Genomic DNA, 11,435 nt, shown 5'->3' on the forward strand with positions numbered 1-11,435 from the left:
AATTTTCTATCAAAGTCGAGAATCGGAGAGGTGTAGTCAATGTTATTTGGAGTAGGACTGAAAATATTTAGAATCGAGCCGTGCCCATAGTCACTAGCCTTCCATTGTGAAGTAGCCTTAAGTCTTAGGGCAGATGATGCTGCCAACTGCTTACTGATGATGTCAAGTGGCATTAAATGGACCATTAGATCTAATGCTATAGATGGTGTTGTACACAGAGCACCACTTATACAGAGTTCAGCCCTGCGCTGAACCCTGTTCAGTACCGTACAGTACGAAGATTTATCAAGAGCTGTCCACCATATGGCAATGCCATACAGAAGTATTGGTCTAATGACAGCAGTGTATAGCCATTGAGCGATACGTGGTTGCAAACCCCACCTTTTACCAATAGCTTTTTGACAAAGGAGCAGAGCAATGTTTGCTTTCCTAGCCCGCTCCAAAACATTTTCTTTCCAGCTCAGTTTCCTATCGAAAACAATGCCTAAAAATTTTGCTTTCTCAGTATATTGTATCGCAGAACCTTTAATATAGAGTGGAGAAAGATTTGGAACCCTATGTTTTCTGGTAAATACTACGATTTCTGTTTTTCTGGGGTTAACCCCGAGACCACATGTCAGTGTCCAATTGTTAAGGATATTCAGGCCATACTGCAAAATATCCCTTAAACTAGTAGCATATTTTCCAGTAACTGTTAGTGCAATGTCATCCGCATATGCAACTGTCCCGCATCCCGCTCTCCCCAGTTTTTGTAACAGTTCATTCACCGCTATATTCCAGAGGAGAGGAGAGAGTACGCCCCCTTGGGGGGAACCTCTATTTACCCGTCTGTGTGTTGCTGATACACCCATTTGTGCTTCAATAATTCTGCCAGTTAGTAGCTGACCGATAAAGCTGATGAGCGCATCCTCAACACCCAGACGCGAGAGTGCGTTAGCTATTGCATTGGGAAGAATATTGTTAAAAGCTCCTTCAATATCTACGAAAGCCACTATACAAAATTCTTTTACTTTAAGAGTTTTTTCAATAGTACAGGTGAGGGCATGGAGTGCTGTCTCTGTGGATTTACCCTTAGTGTAGGCGTGTTGTGACGGTGACCAAAGATTGGGATCTATAACGCGCCTTATTTCAAAGTCTATAATTCTTTCTAAAGCTTTCAGTATGAAAGATGAAAGACTAATTGGACGGAGTTCATTAGGGTTACTATGAGAGGTTTTACCCGCCTTAGGAATAAAAACAACTCTAACCTTTCTCCATTGAGTTGGAACATAATTAAAAATGAGACAATATTTAAAAATGGCCAGAAGCCAGTTTTGTATTTGATCCCAAGAGTTTTGCAGCTCAATAGGATGAATACCATCCGGTCCTGGTGATTTATATGGCTTAAAGCTAAAAATGGCCCATTTTAGAGTTTGTAGGTTTAACTTGATAGAGTTTACCGGTGCGTAGTTTAAACATTCTGAGGATTCCGTCGAAGCAAAGGATCCTGGAAAGTGGGTATCTAGTAATAAATCTAGTGACTCCCTACTGTTATTTGACCAAGTCCCATCCGGTTTTCTTAGCAACTCAGGAACAGAAGGATTTTTAGATAGGATTTTGCGTAGTCTAGAGGTTTCAGAGTCCCTACTAATCTCTTGACAATATGATTGCCAACTAATCCTCTTAGACTTACGTAGTTCTTTCTTATAATTCTGCAGAGAGATCTTATATTCAGACCAGTCACTCTCATTTCTATTTAGCTTTGCCCTATTAAAAAGTCTCCTGCATTCTTTCCTCAATTGACCTAGGTTTCTATTCCACCAGGGTGGGTTACTCTTCCTACTAGGTCGAGTTGAAGGACAGGCAAGGTTAAAAGCTTCATTAAGTATTGAGGTAAGATCTCCTACCTGCTCGTCCAGATCATTTATATTCTCTGGCGGATAAAGAGTAGTGTTTGTCAACAGCTCATTTATAGATGATTTGTACTTTGTCCAGTTTGTATTCCTGACATTTCTGAAAGTTTCTAAACTGGGGGTACTTGATTTCTTTAAGTTTATAGAAAATTCTAAAATCATATGGTCTGAAAAAGAGTGTCTAGTGGACACTTTCCATTTTCTTATAGACCCATGAATTTTGGCAGTAGTCACGGTAATGTCTAAAACCTCCTGCCTGTTTTTGGTAACAAAAGTCGGCCTATTACCGTCATTACATATAAAAAGATTATTACTAAAAATAAAATCGAAAAGTAACTCACCACGTTCATTCGTGTTTGAGCTGCCCCATATTTCATGGTGCGCATTTGCGTCGCAACCCAAAATGATATCTGCACCAAGTCTCCTAGCGTCAATTGTCAGCTGTTTTAGGCTACTTGATGGTAACTCTTCGTGATCATGAGCCATATATGCAGATACCGCCCATATCTGGCCCCAAGGTCCCTCAATACTTACTGCGGTTAGGTCTTTGTCACTATACTGCGAAAGCATGAGAGCGTTATATATTTTATTTATTAATATGCAAGATCTAGGCTTACCCTTGTTTACCGCATACATTAAGTCAAAGTTTTTAGTCCTGAGTCCGCAGACAAGATCCTTGAAAACCCATGGCTCTTGCACCAGGACCATATCAGCCTCGTTGTTGCTGAGGCATTGCAACAAGCTGGCGGACGCAGCCTTGCAGTGGTGCAGGTTAATTTGTAGTACCCGCATCATGATTTGTTTTGGATGTGGTAGTGTCCACCACTGTAACGTCAAGCGCGCTATCTTCTTCAGATTCATTTTCAGAGTTCAAAAGTTCTTCTTCGTTAAAAAGATAGCGCGTACCAATACTCTCTTCAGATGTAATTGAAGGAGCTGGAGAGGACATAGTCACGTCCATATTTATTGAATCAGAAGTGGTAGGCAGTATTTCTACTGGGCCCACTGAGTTTGCGGTAGCAGTTACAATATCACCCGCTTCCATTATGGTATCAACAGTGCCTTGCGGTGCTGCTGGACCTGTGTCGTTAGGTAAGGATTGCTCCTCGTCCTTTTTATATACCCTCATTGTGATGGCTGAGAAACCGTAGTTAATAACACCGTTTGATTTCGCCAAAGTGGCCAAGGATGCTTTGTCAATCACAAAACTGACCGACCTATGTTTACCCTTGACTTCCTCCAGCTTGGTAATCTTCCACGTTGATGTGTTTAACTGCCGGTTTCCTAGCCGAATAAGTTCCAGAATCCGCTGAGGATCGGACTGATGGGCTGGTATCCAGGAACGCGCTCTTGGTCGACTAGGGATTTGCTCCTTAGTAACAACCTTAAGTTTGGCGCCTGGCCATGCCTCACCAATTCTGAAAATGGCTTTGCGAAAAAGATCAACAGAACGCTGATCCGCGCAGGCGATAAGTTTCACATGGCCCTGATGCCATCCACTATCGCGACAAGTGGGACCGTCTCCAGGAAAGTCCTTCAGGAGATCGACATAAATGTCAAGGAGCTTGAGCTCAATTAAGTCCCACTTAGCAGGTGTAATTGTGCCATCCGGGTCATTTTCATCAATGACTCCCATTATTAAAGAACCCTTCAGCATGTCGCTAAAGGATTTTGCATTTGTGGCGTTGCCACGAAATTTTGCCTTTTTGGCATCAGGTTTTGAAGCTGACTCATCTAATGAGCGCTGTCGCTTCGTAGCAGGTTCCTGCTTGTCCTTCGAGGTATCGAGGACCTGCTTAGCCCAGGCAATCCTGGCCTTCATAGATTCGGATGTAACCGAAATATTGCCGTATCTTTCGAGCAGTCTAGTCGCCGCTCGGCGTTCCTTGTAACTCCTCCTCCCAGGAGGGCCTGACCGAATTAGTGGTCCGGAGCGCGTCGATACATTTTGTTTATGATTTGGAGGCACCTTTTTATTACCACTGGAAGTCGCGGTAGGTACCTTGTTTGGACACTTAGTGTCCGAAGATTTTGAGCTCTGTTTAGCCGAGCTCTCCGCTATAGAATTTTTATTTTTATTAGTTATTGGTTCATTCATATTTAAACCCACGAGTTGCGGAGAAGGGAGGGTCCATCCGGGCAGAGATCCGCAATACCCGGATAAGGCTAAATTACAACCGGAGGGCGCCAGTTATCCGGAGGTCTCCGTTTAAAAACACACTGACGTAGTGCTATTCATCTCATCGGCACGGGTCGAATAACACCGGAGATTACGGGTTTTATCGAGTTTTCCTCTCTAGATCCATGATGTTCTGTTATGCCGACATGATAGCCAACATGAAAAACAGGTTCACCTCGAGAAGGATGTGATAATATATCACGCATCATGGTCTTGATATGGCATAGGCTCAAGGTATTTACATACTGTATTACGCATAACCATATCCCGTTCAAACTAGAACACGAACCCAAAAGCAATAGCTATACCAACTAAAAATCTTTAGTGAATTCTATAACTTTCATTATCACTACTTCTAAGAAATAGCAATTTAGTTCTTCGTATATAACTTTTGAAAAGTAAATGTGATAACTTGAACAATACCCGACGCAGTTATGTGGCCACCTTTATGTTGTCTCCAACTAAGGAATTTTTTTTAATGAAAAAAAAAAATGTCTAAAAACTGCTATTTATTGTTGCACTCACGTTCATTGAAAAATAAGTTACATTACTATTTATTTAGATTAAGGAAAATATTATAACAAACAAAACTGTGGAATAAAAGTTATAGGAGAATACACTGACTAAGAAACAGCAGCAAAAATTATAAGTCTGGAGTTATGGGTTTGTATATCCATCATTAATAAATTTTATATTAAAAGTAAACATCAATATGAACATTACGATACTTACTTATAGAAAAACTCGGTCAAACCATATGAGAATTGTAAATTTATCACATGATTTTAAATATTCAAAATAAATAACCATATATAAATTTATTATATAAAAATATACTTAAAAGCAATGTCTATATGTACTTAAGCCTTTATATTTATTCGTATAAAAAGTATATCAAAAAATGCACTTAAAGCAATGAAAATATATTTGGCCCCGTATAAACTGCATTTAAAGTAATTTCTTATTCAATTATATTTATAATAATAATTTTTGGTTCATGAAGTAGGAATATATTTTTTACAATAAAAGTATAATTAAAAGTATAAACTTCAAATCGAAAAGCATTAGTAATTCCATAAACGGTTTATTGAAATAACCTTATTCCATTAAATCGAGTTCTCTTCAATAAGTCATATTGATTTCACAATGCCTCATAATAGTAAATAGAATAATGATCATGTTAGAAACAGACGGAAGCATTGGTATATGCAAAAATCTAGCCAACGCTAATGCTGGAAATATCGCTAAGTGTGTTAAAGAATGGAGCACCCAATAGCTTGACCTGGCAGTTGAAGAAGTGTAAGCCCACTTCCTATTTCTTCTTCTCTTATCCTCTACTCCCCTCGAAGCATAGGCCACCATTTCCTATTTGCCTGTCGCTAAAAATTGTCCGACTGTGACCAGCAGGGGATAGGAATTGAAACAATAGTTTCCATAGAAGAAGCGCCTCGTTTGGCTACTTCATCTGCGCGCAATACACTTTATTGTATAGTATACAATTATTCCTATCATATTGGAATACCCTAGAACCCAAACTTGCTACCTTGGACCTCTAATAAGTTAATACAGTGCCTACATTCTTGAGCTATTCCAGACGAACTTTATCAGCAGGATGCTGATATAGTAACAATAGCTGACTGACTGTTAGTAAGAATGAAATTTCTTGCTTGCTGCAAGAAAGTATGCTCCCACGATGGCAAAAATTTGTACTCGAAATATTGAGGTAGAATCGGGGAGGTGTTAGAATATATTAATCCATAAATCTATTGAAAAGATTCCAGTTCCGATGTCTTTATCCATCTTAGACCCGTCTGTGTAGATTGCTATTCTCCCTTGCGTTGTTATACGCCTCTCATTTCCATCTTTAAGTAGTTTTGAGTTGGTATTAAATATACTTTTATATTTAAATGCTTTTGGATTGAGATACGTTGTAGTGTATGTGTAGTATATACTCGTATAAGTAGTGTAAAAAATCTGGCTGTCTAAATTTAACATTATTCACAGTTAGCATTACTAACTCAACTTATTGTAATAGATATTGTGTCCTCATATTCCGCCATTGAATCCAAGGTTTTGGATATTGGACTCCAATTTCTTTAACTGTTTGAAGTACTAACTCAACTTATTATAATAAATGTTACATCTTTCTATTCAGCTGTTGATCCAAAGGTTTCATTTCTCAGAATCTTATTTCTTTAGTAAATGAAATTACTAATACAACTTTCTTAGAATCTTTCTTACTTTCTAGATGGAAATAGTTATTCCAGTTTATTTTACGACATATTCGCACTTCTATTAGCAATAACGATCCAGATGATTGGAATATCATAATACTGTTTCTTTACAGAATCGGCCTAAGAGCTTGGTTATCAGAAATATACTTTTTTGACACATATAGTACCGAACACATCCCATCACTCAATAGACAAGTTCTCCTATTTCTCCTCTTTTTCCGTAATTGCAAATGCTCTAAATAGATTTTCTACCGGAACTGCCATGATTATTTTTTTATATATAATTATTGTGGTACTAATTTAATCCCATTTAGTTTTACCTCAATGAAATATCATTTCACAACTAGAAAATAAGTAAAAACTCTTCAAACGATAAAATATTATAATTTCTTTCAAATAACCTTGCCGAAATAAAATTTTATTGTTATATGAACACTTCGTAGAAGGAAAAAAATTCCATTACTCTTTTGTGGTTACCTACAAAAATTTTAACAAACAAATGTCAACTTTAACAAAATTTCTAGAGTAAATAAAATTTTTGTATCTTAAATCGAAATGTAAGCAAACAAAATATGAATATTCAGAAACTTCATGAGTGTTACGGGTTTCTTTATGAATCCAATCTTATAACAATTACTCCCTTAAAAACGTGCCGAAAAGAAGATGGAAGGTGCAGCTATAAAATATACCCATAATGGGGTTCTATGGAAAATATTCAATATCTACGTATAAGATGAAGTAAATATCTATATATTTAAGCATATACCTATCTACTTATAAGAAGTTTCATCTAAGAAATGCTTCTTATAAAATTTTTAGAAGACTTATCCCCCTGATACCAAGCTAATATCCTATAGAATCAGTCTCAACAGGCCAATGTTCCACTTGTATCTTTAGAAGTTTCAGTTACAAAAAACACAGGTCTGCCTGCGTTTTAAGAAGAGTTTCCCTCTAGGTACTATGGTATCACTCAAAAGAATCTCAACAGGTCACTGTTCCACATTTGGCTTTAGAAGAGTTTCCTTTTAGCTACTATGGTACCATTCGGAAGAATCGATTTCTACAGGTCACTGTTCCACCTGTATTTTTAGAAGATTTAACCTCCTACTACTAAGTTTTAATCCTGAAGAATCAGTCTCAACAGGCCAATGTTTCACCTGCAGTTTTAGAACATTTTCCCTCTAGTTACTAAGCTACCATCTGGAAGTGTCAGTCTCAACAGCACACTGTTCCAACTGTATTTTTAAAAAATGTTCACTTCAGCTACTAAGGTACTAGCATAAATAATCAGTTTCATCTGACCTCTGATAAATCCTTTCTTGTGCAGACAGCTAGAATTGTCAGTCTCAGCTATTTATATTTATTGTCAGAATTAGAGTTTTTCGAAAATAACTGATTTGCAAGCGGATTCTTTTCAGATATTTCGAACATTATGAGTGATTTTGATAGATTTTAAAGTTTGTCGAACACAATTTAGGGGCAGTATAAGTTTTTATATAAAAATTCTATTAAATGCTCTCACTTTAAAATGCCAGGGTTCAATAACTCCATGAAACCCTATAAAATTTCAAGTAGAACTTAAAAATATAAAACAATTTTTGTTTTTAAGCTACTGAACTCACTTCATCGATAGCTACTTCACTGCGTGAGTTCAACTAATTAACACCAAACCGAATTATTTTTTCAAAATATTTTAAACTCAAATTTTTTGAGGTGGAGTATAACAATAATCATGTGTAACACAGAAGTGAGATGTTTTCCAGATTTCTTTCCTCCGCCAAAGAACCACTTTAATAGTATATCAAAGCTAAAGAAAAAAAGATTATATTTATTTTTTTTTTAGTAAATACTTTTTTATGATGACAAATTTGTTTAAATTTTCAATTTTAATTTGACTTTTTAATTAGCATTTGGCTCCGATCGGATTCCTTCATGCCTTACTCTCAAAAATAGCACAGCAATAAAATTTGAGATATTTTTGTGGGTAAAGGAAAAACCAAACTACTACTTCTTCAAGTAAAATTTCATCCAAAAAATGAAGCTCAATTTGATCGAATTAAAATATTTTTGGACAGTCACTTCAGTTAGAACTAAGAAATAGTTAGATAGTCACATAACTACAACATAATATATAATGTACTATATATACATCAATGTCACATTACCTATTGAGGTAAAGGAGGTTTCAGGACACTATGATCTTGGGGTTGCCGTCAAAAAAAACACACGCTTCAAAAATGTTACTCAAACAGTAAAAAATAAAATATTTAAAACTGAACTAAAATTACTATGGATTTTCAGAAAAATATTCTCAAAGATCCCCAAAAAAATATGACTTAGTGCACAAAGAAACGTTGCTTGGGCACTGATATATATGTTCTCAACTTAGGTTTTAAATAATTACTCGATATTATTTTTACTTGATCTAAGAAATTTTAAAATCCTTTTAATGATAAAAATATCCTGCAATAGACACGAAAAGTTACTTTAGGCACTCTTTTGATTATTAAAACTATGTTTCATATATTAAAACTATATTATTATTATTAAATAACAGGCTATAGGCTACTCCGACCTAAAAGGTCTATTGTGCGCCTAAAAGCCCAACTATAACAATTCTAAACTATATTTAAATCTCGTAGTAGCTGTGTGCTTTATTTTACCTATTTGATTTGGGACTAAGATCCAGCTTCCAAGGTAGTCAAGTATATATCTTGCCGCCGCTGAGGAATTGCATAAAATATGTTCTGATGTTTCCTTCTCCTCTTGATAGAGTCGGCAGTAATCACTTTCTGTCACATCTATTTTCTTCATGTGGTAATTTTTTTTTTTTTTTTAAACTTCATTTTATTATATACAATTTATTCTATTCATGAATAATAAGTACTACTTATGGCAATAACAATATAAGATTGGCATGTACGGGACTACCCAGTGGTAATCACCGCCTTATGAAGAATTACAATTTCTAGAATCTACTCGGCAAATCAGAAGTTGCGAAGCGTATTAGTCTACGAATGTTAAAAGTATCCCTCCTTAGGCCTGCGGTAAGGGGGTTAGGGTGAACTACCAGTCGTGAGTAATAGTTGCTGCTTATCTGCTATATTGACTCGTACACTGAGATGCCAAGATCATGATGTAGGACATTATTCGGGATAAACCATGGGGCGTCGGCGCAGATACGTAATATTTTTGATTGAAACCTCTGAATCATATCTAGATTTGACTTCGCTGCTATACCCCAGATGGGTATACCGTACGTCTTTAAGACGACCTTGTATAAAAGTATTTTATTTTGTAGCGATAATTTGGATTTGGGATTAAGTAGCCAGTAAAATGAGCGTAGCTTTAGTCCTAACTGCTTCCGTGTTGTAAAGATGTGGTGACGCCAATTAGACGACGATCAAAATGTACACCTAGATATTTAGCGTTTTCAGCTTGCGGAAATTCACGGCCATTCAGTCTAACGGAAGAGCAGGTACCGTGGCGGAGTGTAAAAGTAGTTCGAACTGATTTATTATCGTTAGCTTCAATGTGCTAAATGTCTAGCCATGCGTTGACATCGTTCAGATTACTTTGCAAAAGTTGTGAAGCTACTACAGGATCTGCGTGTTTCGCCCTCACTACAGTATCATCTGCAAATGTTGCAGTGTATGTTTTAGCGCTAAGTGGAAGATCTGCTGTGAACAGAGTATATAGAGTAGGACCCAACACACTTTTTTGGGGAACTCCAGCCTCTATTTGAAAAAGTTCAGTGTGACAGCTATTCATTTTAACCATAAAGTGCCGATCTAGTATATATGATTTCAAGACAGAGAAGTACATAGCTATGCGGGAGTTGTAACTTTAATTTGTAGAGAAATCCAGTGTGCCATACTTTATCGAATGCTTGTGTTATGTCGATAAAGGCTGCTGTGCAGTATTCTTTATTTTTGAATGCAAGTCTTGCAAAGTTGTATACTCTATTTACTTGTTCAATAGTAGAGTGATGCTCGCGAAACCCGAATTGGTAGTTGGGAATCAGATATCTATTTTCGATAATTGGCTTTAGACGTTTTAGGAATACTCTCTTAAATACTTTTGACAACACAGGAAGTAAGGTGATCGGTCTGTAAGATGTTGCAAGTTCGACGGGCTTACCGGGCTTTGGAATTAATATAATTTGAGCGACTTTCCATTAAGCTGGGTAGTGTTCACAGGTGCAAATTGCATTGAACAATTGGTTTATGAATTTAAAACCCACATCTGGTAGCTCATGTAGCACCTTTCCGGTTATCAGGTCATATCTTGGAGCTTTTCTGGTTTTAATTTTGTTTTTTATGACCCACTTTAATTCATGAGTCAAAGACCTAGGAATAGGAAAGTCTAATTGATCCGGTGTGTGAAGAAAAGCTTCAACTTCAGAGTCTTTCAGATGTGGTAATTGAGTCTAAATTTCCCGGTACCCACAATAGGAGTAACATAATTCCTCGAAGTTAGAGTATTGAGAAGTTGAAGACATTCCCAGACCAACTTTGTTTGAAATAAAGCGTTTGCTAAAGATTTTAGAGTTCGATGACTGTCTGAAAAAATGCGTATATTGATACCTCAGGTGCCCCTGCATGGGCACTCTCTCGCACATAGCTTTAAGGCATGGACCTTTGCCTGAAAAATGAAAACGGTTTTTTTATTGCTTTGCAGAATTTCAGTCCTATAATTCCTACTTCTGCACTGCCATCACCATTTTGGAATCATTAGTATACCATAATTGTGATTCGTGTTTTATTTTTTTTTATGCTATTTAATAGCATAATAGATTGCTAAAGATTTTAGAACTATTTGAAAATATTAGTGAGCGTATGTTATGTGAGCGTTCTACATCAATGGTAACAAAAATAGTAACTTGTTATTCCAAGGCTGAACTCGATATTAATTTATCAATATAAATGATTATTTCAAAATATTTACCAGTGATAAGCTCTACAATCCATTCCCGAAGACAATGTTTGCTGATTTCTTTGATAATAGAACATGTTGTACACTCTGGTTGAATTCAAGTGTCCTCCGAAAGCGTTCATCCACATATAGAATAAGCCAATGTTTGTGGTCATGCTCCGTGCTCCATTCATGGAAATATTTTGATTTTCTTTT

At 36.6% G+C, this 11,435-nt stretch overlaps 1 protein-coding gene across 1 annotated transcript in view; it reads left to right on the forward strand.

Moving 5' to 3' along the window:
• Positions 1 to 11,435, forward strand: part of LOC119680507 (calcium and integrin-binding family member 2-like) — a 101,342-nt gene that overhangs the window by 9,539 nt on the left and 80,368 nt on the right. The window lies entirely within an intron of this gene.

Source organism: Teleopsis dalmanni, chromosome 2 (assembly GCF_002237135.1).
Source record: "Teleopsis dalmanni isolate 2A chromosome 2, ASM223713v2, whole genome shotgun sequence".
Taxonomy (NCBI): domain Eukaryota; kingdom Metazoa; phylum Arthropoda; class Insecta; order Diptera; family Diopsidae; genus Teleopsis; species Teleopsis dalmanni.